Source organism: Zingiber officinale, chromosome 11B (assembly GCF_018446385.1).
Source record: "Zingiber officinale cultivar Zhangliang chromosome 11B, Zo_v1.1, whole genome shotgun sequence".
NCBI classification, from domain to species: domain Eukaryota; kingdom Viridiplantae; phylum Streptophyta; class Magnoliopsida; order Zingiberales; family Zingiberaceae; genus Zingiber; species Zingiber officinale.
This window is the reverse complement of record NC_056007.1, coordinates 79,994,895-80,004,944: the sequence shown is the minus strand read 5'-3', so window position 1 is coordinate 80,004,944 and position 10,050 is coordinate 79,994,895. Positions and strand designations below refer to the sequence as shown.

Sequence of the window (10,050 nt, the reverse complement as noted above, 5' to 3'; positions counted from 1 at the left end):
GAAGTTTTGACAAAAAAAATGTTGAAGGTGAGACTCGAACCCAAGACCTCCGGCCGAACCCGACCTAACCGGACACAGACAACCAACTGAGCTACATGTGATTTGTTAACCACGTATGAAGCAAGATGTATATAAGTTATAATAAGAACCCAAAATTTGACCTAGTTATAAAAGAATAAGTTGAATGAGGAATAGGGATTATTTTTCTCCCGATCCTTTCTTCTCCTTCACGCGACGGCGCCGCTCGGACGAATACCAAGAGGAATTAGGGTTCCATCTCCAGCGCCGACCAAGGGGTTTCTCCAAGGGCTTTTCACGGATTCGTGATCGTCTCGCTGGGGAGAGCACGAAGATACGAAGGGATCGCGGAGTAGTCACTGCCGAAAACCCTAGAAGCCTCTTCTCTTTTCGGTTGTAAGTCCAAGAACAGCGAGGTGAGTTGCTACTCACCTGCAGTAGGAGTGGTTCCGAGATTCGATTTGTTTTCATGGTTTTCAGATTTTTTGGTTGTAGAGAAACATGATGTTAGGGATCTTGGAATAGATTTAAGATTTTGCTTGCTCTGTTGCTAATCTGTTGAAGCATGTTTAGAGTTTAGAACAACTTTTTCTTTAACTTCATATTTGCAAGCAAGAACAATTTTGTATAGGGCTGATAACAATCATAGCCAATTACCTCAAGCCAAAGTGTGCAGTTCCAGTACCTTTTAGTTACTGCCGTGCATGAATAGCCCTCATCTTAAGCCTACTGTTTAGATCTTGGGCAGCATCTTAGTTTTGATTTCTTCTTGTTGTTTTAATGAACATGAACAGCCCTTATATTTAGCATTTCAGTTTGCTTGGATTTCCTTACTAGCTTGTCAAGCAGAGAACAGAATTATTTCCAGATTCTAATCATAACCATGTTCTTAGTTGAAAACTAGTATTCCAGGAAATACCCTAGATTATTCAGATGATATGCTCATAGTATGCAAATTTTAGTGCTTTATTATTAGATATACATGAGCAGATTTTCTAGATTCCATTGCATGCTTGGTAGTTGAATGTGTTTTACTTTCACAGCATGCTTAAGTCCTCATTACTACTTTCTTAGTTGGGATATTTCACAGTTTGATCTTCTATAGCATTTCTAAGCATTTCTTAAATTGCATGCTTAGCTTTACTTTCACAGCAGGTTTAAGATGATTTATTTCCCTTTTTCGTTGATACGGTGAGCAGGATTAGCATTAATTCTAGTAATATAGCTGCATCTTTAGCAGTTATTTTGGTTTATGAGCAATTATGAGTAAAAGAAGACTAAGGTCTTGAACCTGATCCTAAATTCCAGCATTTGAGGATTTGCAGCACGCAAGGTGCTTGAAGAAATGCCAAGACATTTTATATTAGAAGAGCTAAAGGAATAACAAGTATAAGGAAATTATAGTTAAAAAGAAAGTATTTTACTTTTAAAGGCATGTACCGGACACAAGGTCCATTGGGTAGGCTCCTAGATCGCCCCTAAGCACAAGATCGCCTAGAAGAACCTTAGTAGTTTCGGGATTAGCTACCTCGACTCTTATTAAGGATGCGCACAAATTGGTACAATGTCGGGCCCAAGAAGAAGTTTATTATTATTTTGAAGTATTAAAGTATAAGTTTTGAAACAAATGGAATAAGCTCCATTTATACTTAGAGTCAGCAAGTTTAGTTTCTTGTTGTTTGAAGTATGCAGTAGTAATTCTATTTGTTTCTTGCTATTAGATTATCCAGCATGTTTAGCTTTATTTGCTTTCAGCATGCAGTTATAGTTTTATTCTTATGAACATGATTAGCTATACATGTTTAGTATTTCAGTTAGTATGATTCCTTTATTGGTTTATGAACATGATTAGCTATTCATGTTTAGTATTTCAGTTAGTATGATTCCTTTGCTATGTATGAGCATGAGTAGCTTTACATGTTAGCATTCAGTTTTAGCATGTTTTTATTTATATACATGCATATCGAGTTTTTGTGAGTAGATAGCGCTCACTAAGCTTTATGCTTATAGACTGCATTTCCTCCTACTGCAGATAAAGGAAAGGAAAAGATACAGTGAAGGAAGGCGACAAGGAGATGCAAAAAGGGGTGTGTGATGTCTGAACTATGGAGGCCTCGGGGCTCTGCTGAAAAGTTGTTAAGAGTCATTGTTTAACTTGTTAGGGATTAAAGGATCGATTCTCTTGTTATTGATTGAATTATCTTATTCAGTATTGCTAGAACTGTTTCTTATTCCTTGCTGCTGAATTAGTTTTCTTAGCATTTGGTTTATTATGATTGCCATATATGCTATTCCGTTTATTGTTGTTAGATATAAGATTGGTAGAAGTATATGCTAAATACTAGCCGGTATTTACAGATTTAACATGTTTAAGTTGCTTTAAATTCTTAATGTGAGTAGGTGATGGAATTTGCTGTTAGCTGGTTTGTAATCTGTTCTCCTACAACCATTGAGATATTAGCATCGTTACAGAATGTTAGAGCTTAGCCTTGTTGTAGAAGAATGTTGTGATGGACGGTAGTATGCCGGTTGGAGTTAGAGGTGCTTACTTCATTCTAATCCCAACAATTTATGAATACTGTAACATGCGTGAGCTACCTTTGGGTGATAAATGCAGCATGATAAAGGTCTTGCAGATTTTGGAACCTTTCTCGATAATTGCTTTGCATGTTAGTATTATTATATGAGTTTTGTCTTATGGAAGCATTGTGTATGATGTTCAGTTGTTTGAAACATACGAACAGTAGGTTTAAATTGCAGAATGAAAACTACATTCCTTTAATAGATGCAAGTTAGGAGAGATGTAGCAAGCAGTGAGAGTGTTTAAGCTACATATGTCTGTATGTTATGCTTACTTGTTGCCTCACTTAATTGCATGTTTGACTCGAAAAAAAAAAATTAGTGGTTAAGTAACGTTCATCTTAAAGAGTAGTAGTAATGAAAGGGGTGGACGTTACAAGACTCATAGAGTTAAGGGGTTGCTAAAAGTTGAAGATGATAATGGATAATGTCATCACATTTTCCCCTCATTAACTTTAATAAAGCTTTAGCTTGTGAATTTTGGTCATTTGATCTAGAAGTCGAAAAGGTGGGATAATGATCAGGACCGTTGGATCAAACCCCTGGATCCACGAAATCTCAACAGTCTCCTTGAGTTGATATCCTCAGCATGGCATCACCACGTGACAACCTTGGACAGGTCAAAATTGATGGCCAATGGGATAGGCCAATCGTGATCCATATATACCATCACGTGTATCAATAATATTTATAGTGCCGAACTCATGGATTTTCAAGGCAAGTATATGTACAGTGGTGAGATTCTTTAGCCACGTTAGCCCTAGTGAGAGAGACAGCAGGCAGATCAAATGATATTATTGTCTAGTCATTCGGACTAGGGCCTCCTTCAAATAGACTCAAGGGGAATGCTTATGATATGAAGAGTATTGGAGGTCTCCAAGTATGCCAATAAGGTTAATAATCCTACTGAGATGGAGGTTAAATTCAGATGGGTCAACCCGATCGCTTCCAATCGAGCTAGGGATGTCTAGTTGGTTTAGATAAACCAAGACACTCTGCCCTACCAAGCCGACATCCTTTGTGCCTTCACTCAACCTATCCATTTGAATTGAAGATGATAGACCGATATTAAGAATGACCTTCAAAAGTACACCCGACTCCTTCAGTTGGTCCACCCGACCCCTAGGTCTCAGCTCTCCTGATACACTGCTCCACTCAGTTAGATTAGCTTACCTGACTCCTCTAATCAGGCTACCCGACTTTTGAGGCTCAATTCCCTTAACTCACTACTCTACTCAGTCAGACCCCGTCAACTCGACTCTCCCAAATGAATAGACATTAGGAATAACCTTCAAAGGAACACCCGTCTCTTGGGTCTCAGCTCCCCCAACACACTGCTCTGCTCATTTAGATCAGCTCGCCCAACTCCTCCAGTTGATCTGCCCAACTCCTAGGGCTCAGCTCCCCTGACTCACTGCTCCACTCAATTCATCTCCTAACTTCACTTGATCCTTCTATACTTAGTGGGTCAGACTCTTTGGCTCAATTAATTCTATATATTATGAGTTTGTGGCCAACACATGAATTGACGTAGCATGTGGGATAGCGTGTGAGGTGTCAGAGCACGTGGAGCAGTATGATTATATTGATACAGAGTATGAATGATGTGATTGTCTAATGTGACAAAAATAAAATGATGGGATGCTTTTTCTATTGTAACATGATATCCAATTAATGAAGAAAGAGATATTATTTCTTTTTCAACAGCTCTATAAAAGGAGTTCATTTATGCCGGTAAAAGTACGCATACGCGTGCATACATACACGCTCTTCATCTACTGGTCATCTTCTCATTCTTTCCTAGCAAAGACTGACTTGAGCGTCAGAATGGACAAGTCGAATTACCTCAGTCTCCATTCTAATCCTCTACTTCTCCCTCTCTTTGTTGTAGACTACAGAGACCCTTTTAGTGATTGGTCCCCTTTTCTGTTAGAAATTTGAATGGAAAAGGAGGTGGAAAGGAAGGAGACTCCTTTGTGTATGAGTTTAATCCAACATTAGAAATTTTAAGGCACTATGGTTGGTTTATATTGTTGAACTTATATTGATGATGCAATTAAATGTATGGGGAGAGACTCTCCCTCATGCGTGGGTGCACAAGGGGGTGCAAATCTAAGGTCTAAATTTATACTGAACCAAGTTGGCTCATGTGCAAGCATGACCTACGTGTGTCAAATGTCAGATCGGTTGAGGTAAAATTTATCCAAGCAAATGAAGCAACATTTTACCACCTGAATGTCTTTTTGCTACCTGCTCTAGAGTGTAATGAAAATATTAATATGAAATTAATGATCAACATTATATCCATTAATGACAATTCTATAACATCTCGGCAATAATGTCTAACATTAAACCCATTAATGGTGATTTCATAATGTCTCGACAATAATGTCTGATATTAAACTCATAAATGACGATTTTGTAACGTCTCGACAATAATGGTCGACATTAAACCCAACATTGAATGGCCATAACTCGGTCATTTATTGTAGTCATGGGTGAGCCCTCATATAAAAAGAGGCCATGAGCAAGAGCAGAGGAGAGATGCGAAAGTAAAAGCAAAAGAATTCCTCCACCTTCGTTCCCCTATTTTTTTTTCCTCTCAGGCGTGCATCACTTGGTTGAACTACTCGTGATAGCAGTCAGGTGCATTCTCAGTTTACCATGAACAATTAGTGTTTAGTTGTGTGCATAGTTCTGCCATTGTATCCTGGGAAACAGACGATCCAAGAGAACCTCGAAGCACAACCAAAGGTGGAGCAAATCTGTTTCAAGGAAATTGAGTTGAGCATAGGCCTCAGCATTTCCCTAGGCAAATTTCTTTCCCTACTCAGCGACTTCGACTCCCAACTCGGCTTCAAACTCTCGACTTGACGACTCATCTTTCAGACTCAGCGATATAAAGTAGCAATCTTCTTGACAACCTAGCAGCTTGACCTAACTTTCAAGGCCGACAGCCTGAGATTATTTGCTGAGATCATTTTAATAGATAAGTTTAAATTTAGTTTATAAATTCAATATTTTTCCCCAAAATCTCCAACACAGATTGTCCAGCAATCTTGAAACAGAATTGTTTCTATTAAAATGACCAAAGAAAGTATTGAGGTACAACAGAGTCATCATATGAAAGTCCCCTCCACCCCGATTGGAAATGTTTCAGCCAATCATAGGGAAGTATTAGAGAAATTCACTAGGTTGAACTTCAAGAGGTGGTAGCAAAACATGCTCTTCTACTTGACTATGCTCAATCTGGCTTGGTTCTTGACCGAGGACCCTCCCAAGCATGCTAAGGATGCTAATGTTTCAACCATTAGTACAGTGGAGGTATGGACTCATTCTGAGTTCCTTTTCCAAAACTACATCCTTAACTACCTTGCTGACTCACTATACATAGTATATAGCACAAAGAAAATAACTAAGGAGATGTGGGAGTCCTTGGATAAGAAGTACAAGACAGAGGATGAGAGAGCCAAGAAATTCATTATGGCCGATTCTTGGACTACAAGATGGTTGACTCTAAGATAGTGATCAACCATGTTTAGGAGCTTAAGGTGATCATGCATGAGATCCACTCAGAAGGTATGGTTCTGAGTAAAACCTTCTAGATGGTTGCTATCATTGAGAAGTTGTCTCCCGGCTAGAAGGATTTCAAGAACTACTTGAAGCACAAGCGGAAGGAGATGAATGTGGAAGAACTCATTGTTAGACTTTGAATTAAAGGAAATAACAAGAGTTCAAAGAAAAAACTATTCTCTTAGGCTACGGGTGAAAGCCAACGTGGTCGAGCACTGTCAAAACTAGAAATGGAAGAACCCCAAAATTTCCAAGATGAGATCTAGAGCAGGCATAAACAATAAATTCTTTAGGAAGTGCTTCAATTGTTGATGAATCGATCACAAATCTTCATATTACAAAAGCTAAAGAAGAAGCAGGAAGTCAACTTGAACGAGAAACCAGAAATGGATGACTTCTATGTCATGGTTGTTGGTACAATATCCCTAGATCAAGGATGACCTGGTTGACTAAGCTTGAGTTGGCTCAAGCTTGAGTCTTTATGTTTGGGTTTCGATGTTTGACAATACAGATAATATGTGGAGACATCTGATTGGGGAGATTGTTGGAGCAATTCCCCTCTGGTTAGGGTTTGACCAGTCTGAGTTTGAAGAAGAGTCAAGTAGGTCAAGATTGACCGGATACTTGATTGGGAAGTCCTAGTGAGTGAAGCTAGGCAGAAAGAAAAATCCTGGTGAGTGAAGCCAGGTGAAAGACCTAGTGAGTGAAGCTAGGCAGTTGGAAAATCCTAGTGAGTGAAGCTAGGTGAAAGTCCTCGTGAGTAAAGCCAGGCAGGTGGAAAGTCCCGGTGAGTGAAGTCGGGCAGTGAAAAAATCCTGGTGAGTGAAGCCAGGTAAAAATCCTAGTGGTTGAAGCTAGGTGAAAGTCCTGATGAGTGAAGCCAGACAGATGGGAAGTCCTAGTGAGTGAAGCTAGGCAGATGGAAGGACCTGGTGAGTGAAGCCAGGCAGATGGGAAGTTCTAGTGAGTGAAGCTAGGCGGATGGAAGGACCTGGTGAGTGAACCCAGACATGTGGAAATCTAGGTGGGTCAAGGTTGACCGGACACCTGATGTTTGGAAGTTCAAGTGGGTCATGGAGGACCGGACACTTGGCATGAGATGGTAAGTCCAAGTGGGTCAAGGTTGATCGGACACTTGGCGCAAAGAGAAAGTCCAGATGGGTCAAAAGTTGACCGAATTCTTAGCGGTCGTAAGTCCAATAGGGAGTTGACATGGAACTAGGAAGTTCGGACGTAGTAAACTTCCGAAGGTCATAACTTTTGACTCGGATATCGGAATGAGGTGATCTTGGATGAAAAATGAAGCTAATTTCAAGCTCTATCTAGTTTTTTGCTTTCCAATCGATTGGGGGGTTCAATCGATTGGTCAATCGATTGGTTGACGTGAATTCGTGTAGAAATGGGCTGAATCGATTGGGTAATCGATTGAAACTTTCTCAATCGATTGGGAGAGTTTTTGAGTGAACAGTGAGCTTCTGAATTGATCCATTGATCAATTGAAACCTCCAATCGATCGGGCAATCGATTGGGAGGCTGGAAAATCACGCGATAGCTCTAGAAATCGTGTGAGATACGTTGAATCGATTGGGCAATCGATTCAAGTGTTTTTCGAGAGCACAGAGGCGCTCTGGATCGATCGACCGATCGATCCAAAGCCTCCCCAATTGATTGGGAGCAATCCAATCAATTGGGATTCGACCGTTGGCGCAGGTTTTAGCCGTTGGCGTGTGATTCCTTCGGTACTTCTTCGATTCTTCTCCACGGGTGATTACAGCAACTCTCCACAGCGATCTTTTCTTCCTCACCGCCAGTTCTTGAAGGTTCTTGGAGGCTCATCCAAGTCAAGAGGTGAGTTGCAACAAGAAGAAAAAGAAGCTAGGGTTTTCATTGTAATCTTGTAAGATTCATTTGTATTTTGCTTCTTTCTTTCTCATTGTTGTATTGTGAGGTTGTAAGGCTTATCCGCCTTCGGTAGTTACCGAGAAGGAGTGTTTTTATAGTGGAGGGTGCGTGAGTGTGTGGATCCTTGGACTAGTCACCTCTTCTTGAGGTGGATACCAAGTAAATCCCTAGAGTTAGCGTTGTTGTTTGTGTTTCTTGTATTTCCGCTGCACATCATCCCAAGAAGCGAGCAACGACGAGCATGACGATCATGACGAGCTATTCACCCCTCCCCCTCTAGCTACATTTCAGTCCCAACAATGGTCTCCGAACTGAACCTAGTGGGTTAAACTCGTAGTAATGGTGGATTGATATTGGAGCCTTTGTAATAAGGAATTGCTCCACAACTTTGAATAAATCAAAGATGGAGAAAAATTGTTCATGAGGAACTCAGCAACCTCGCAGACATCATGAGCCAAGGAAAAGTGGTGTTGAAACTGATCTCAGGCAAAGAGTTAACTCTCAACAATATGTTATATGTTCTAAAGATTTGAAAGAATTTAGTCATTCAGATCACTATTAAGTAAGCATAGCTTCTACTTTATTTTTGAATCAAAAAGAGTTGTTCTTGTTGGTGCAGTGGGACCGGCAAGAGGGGGGAGGGGGTGAATTGCCTACAAGAAAAATAAACTCATTTCTCGATCCTTTAATTAGTAGCACAATAATAATAACAAAAGAAATAACAACTTAAAAAGAGTAGGTAAAAGGTCAGAGTTTTACTTGGTTACAACCTAGGTGGTTGTTAATTCAAGGCGTTGAAAAGCACTAGAAGATCTCCTTCGTTGAAGGTGGAGAAGCCTTTTACACATGTTGATAGCTCAAGAATGACTAAGAAAGTTAATACAGAAGTTGTTCTAATATTTCCTAGGTTTAGGGGTCTTTTTATATCCCTTGAAAAATCTTATCCGAAGCTGGAAGGTGCCTCCAATAAGATAGAAGGTGCCTCCAGTGAGGCAAGCAAAGATAAGGTTTTATCTTCGCTAACGGTTACATTTTGCCAGTCTAACACGCATTCAAAGGGTTGAATGCGCCTTCCATGGGTGGTTGAATGTGCTTTCAACCCTGTTGAAGGCGCCTTCCCACGTAAAGGCATGGAGGCACCTCCAGCAGCTCCCCGTTGGCTCTTCCTCTACTTTGATCACCTAGGTGATTCCGGCCATCCGAAATTGGGCTCACCCGGGCCCATCTTCCTGCCTTCTCCTCGAGCAGCCTTCCTTCCCAGCTTCTCATCCCTTGAACGTCGTGCACATCCTTCTCGTCCACTGGTGTACTTTTTCACAGCACCTCGTCCCTCGGATGCACCAAGCCCTTCATCTCTTTTCCCGTGTCATCCTTCTCGCTAGCTACGTCTTCTGCTCGACTTCGTGTGTTCCTAAGCTTCTGGATACTTAGACACAAGGATCAAACACACAGGACCTAACTTAATTTAGTTAACCACATCAAAACTACCACAGGATACTTACAATCTCTTCTATTTTGATATGCATCAACCCAAGTTCAAGTTAGGATTAAAAAAGCAATAACATAACTTATATAAAGAAGTTGCAATTAGAATCAAATATTGTAATGAATTAAGTAATAAAATTCATAATTAATTAAGCAATAAGCAATAAAATTCTTACTCTCCCTAACTTGTACTTACTTCTCCCCATTTGATCACATCAAAATAAAATTTGAGAAAAATAAAATAACTATTAGAAAATTTGAAATTTTTTTTTAGGCGTACTTAACAAGAATTATTAGTAAGTTAACATGTTTTAGATATAATTTTTAAAAATATTCTATCTTTACTAATTAATTTTCTATTTCAAAAAAAAATAATTTAGAAATTCATTATCTATTTCAGGAAATTCTAAAAAATTTTGTCAGACTTAAATAGAATAAGTTTACGGGATATTTTTTAAAATACCGTTTAAAAAAACCAACTCAACGAAAAAA

The 10,050-nt window shown here is 39.6% G+C and overlaps 1 long non-coding RNA gene across 1 annotated transcript; it reads left to right on the top strand.

Annotated features, from left to right (window-relative positions):
- The first annotated feature begins 221 nt into the window (after positions 1-221).
- LOC122035187 lies at positions 222-2,264 on the top strand. Its single transcript, XR_006126924.1, has 2 exons — positions 222-434; positions 2,051-2,264. It is a non-coding gene; the product is annotated as an uncharacterized LOC122035187 (long non-coding RNA).
- The last annotated feature ends 7,786 nt before the right edge of the window (positions 2,265-10,050 follow it).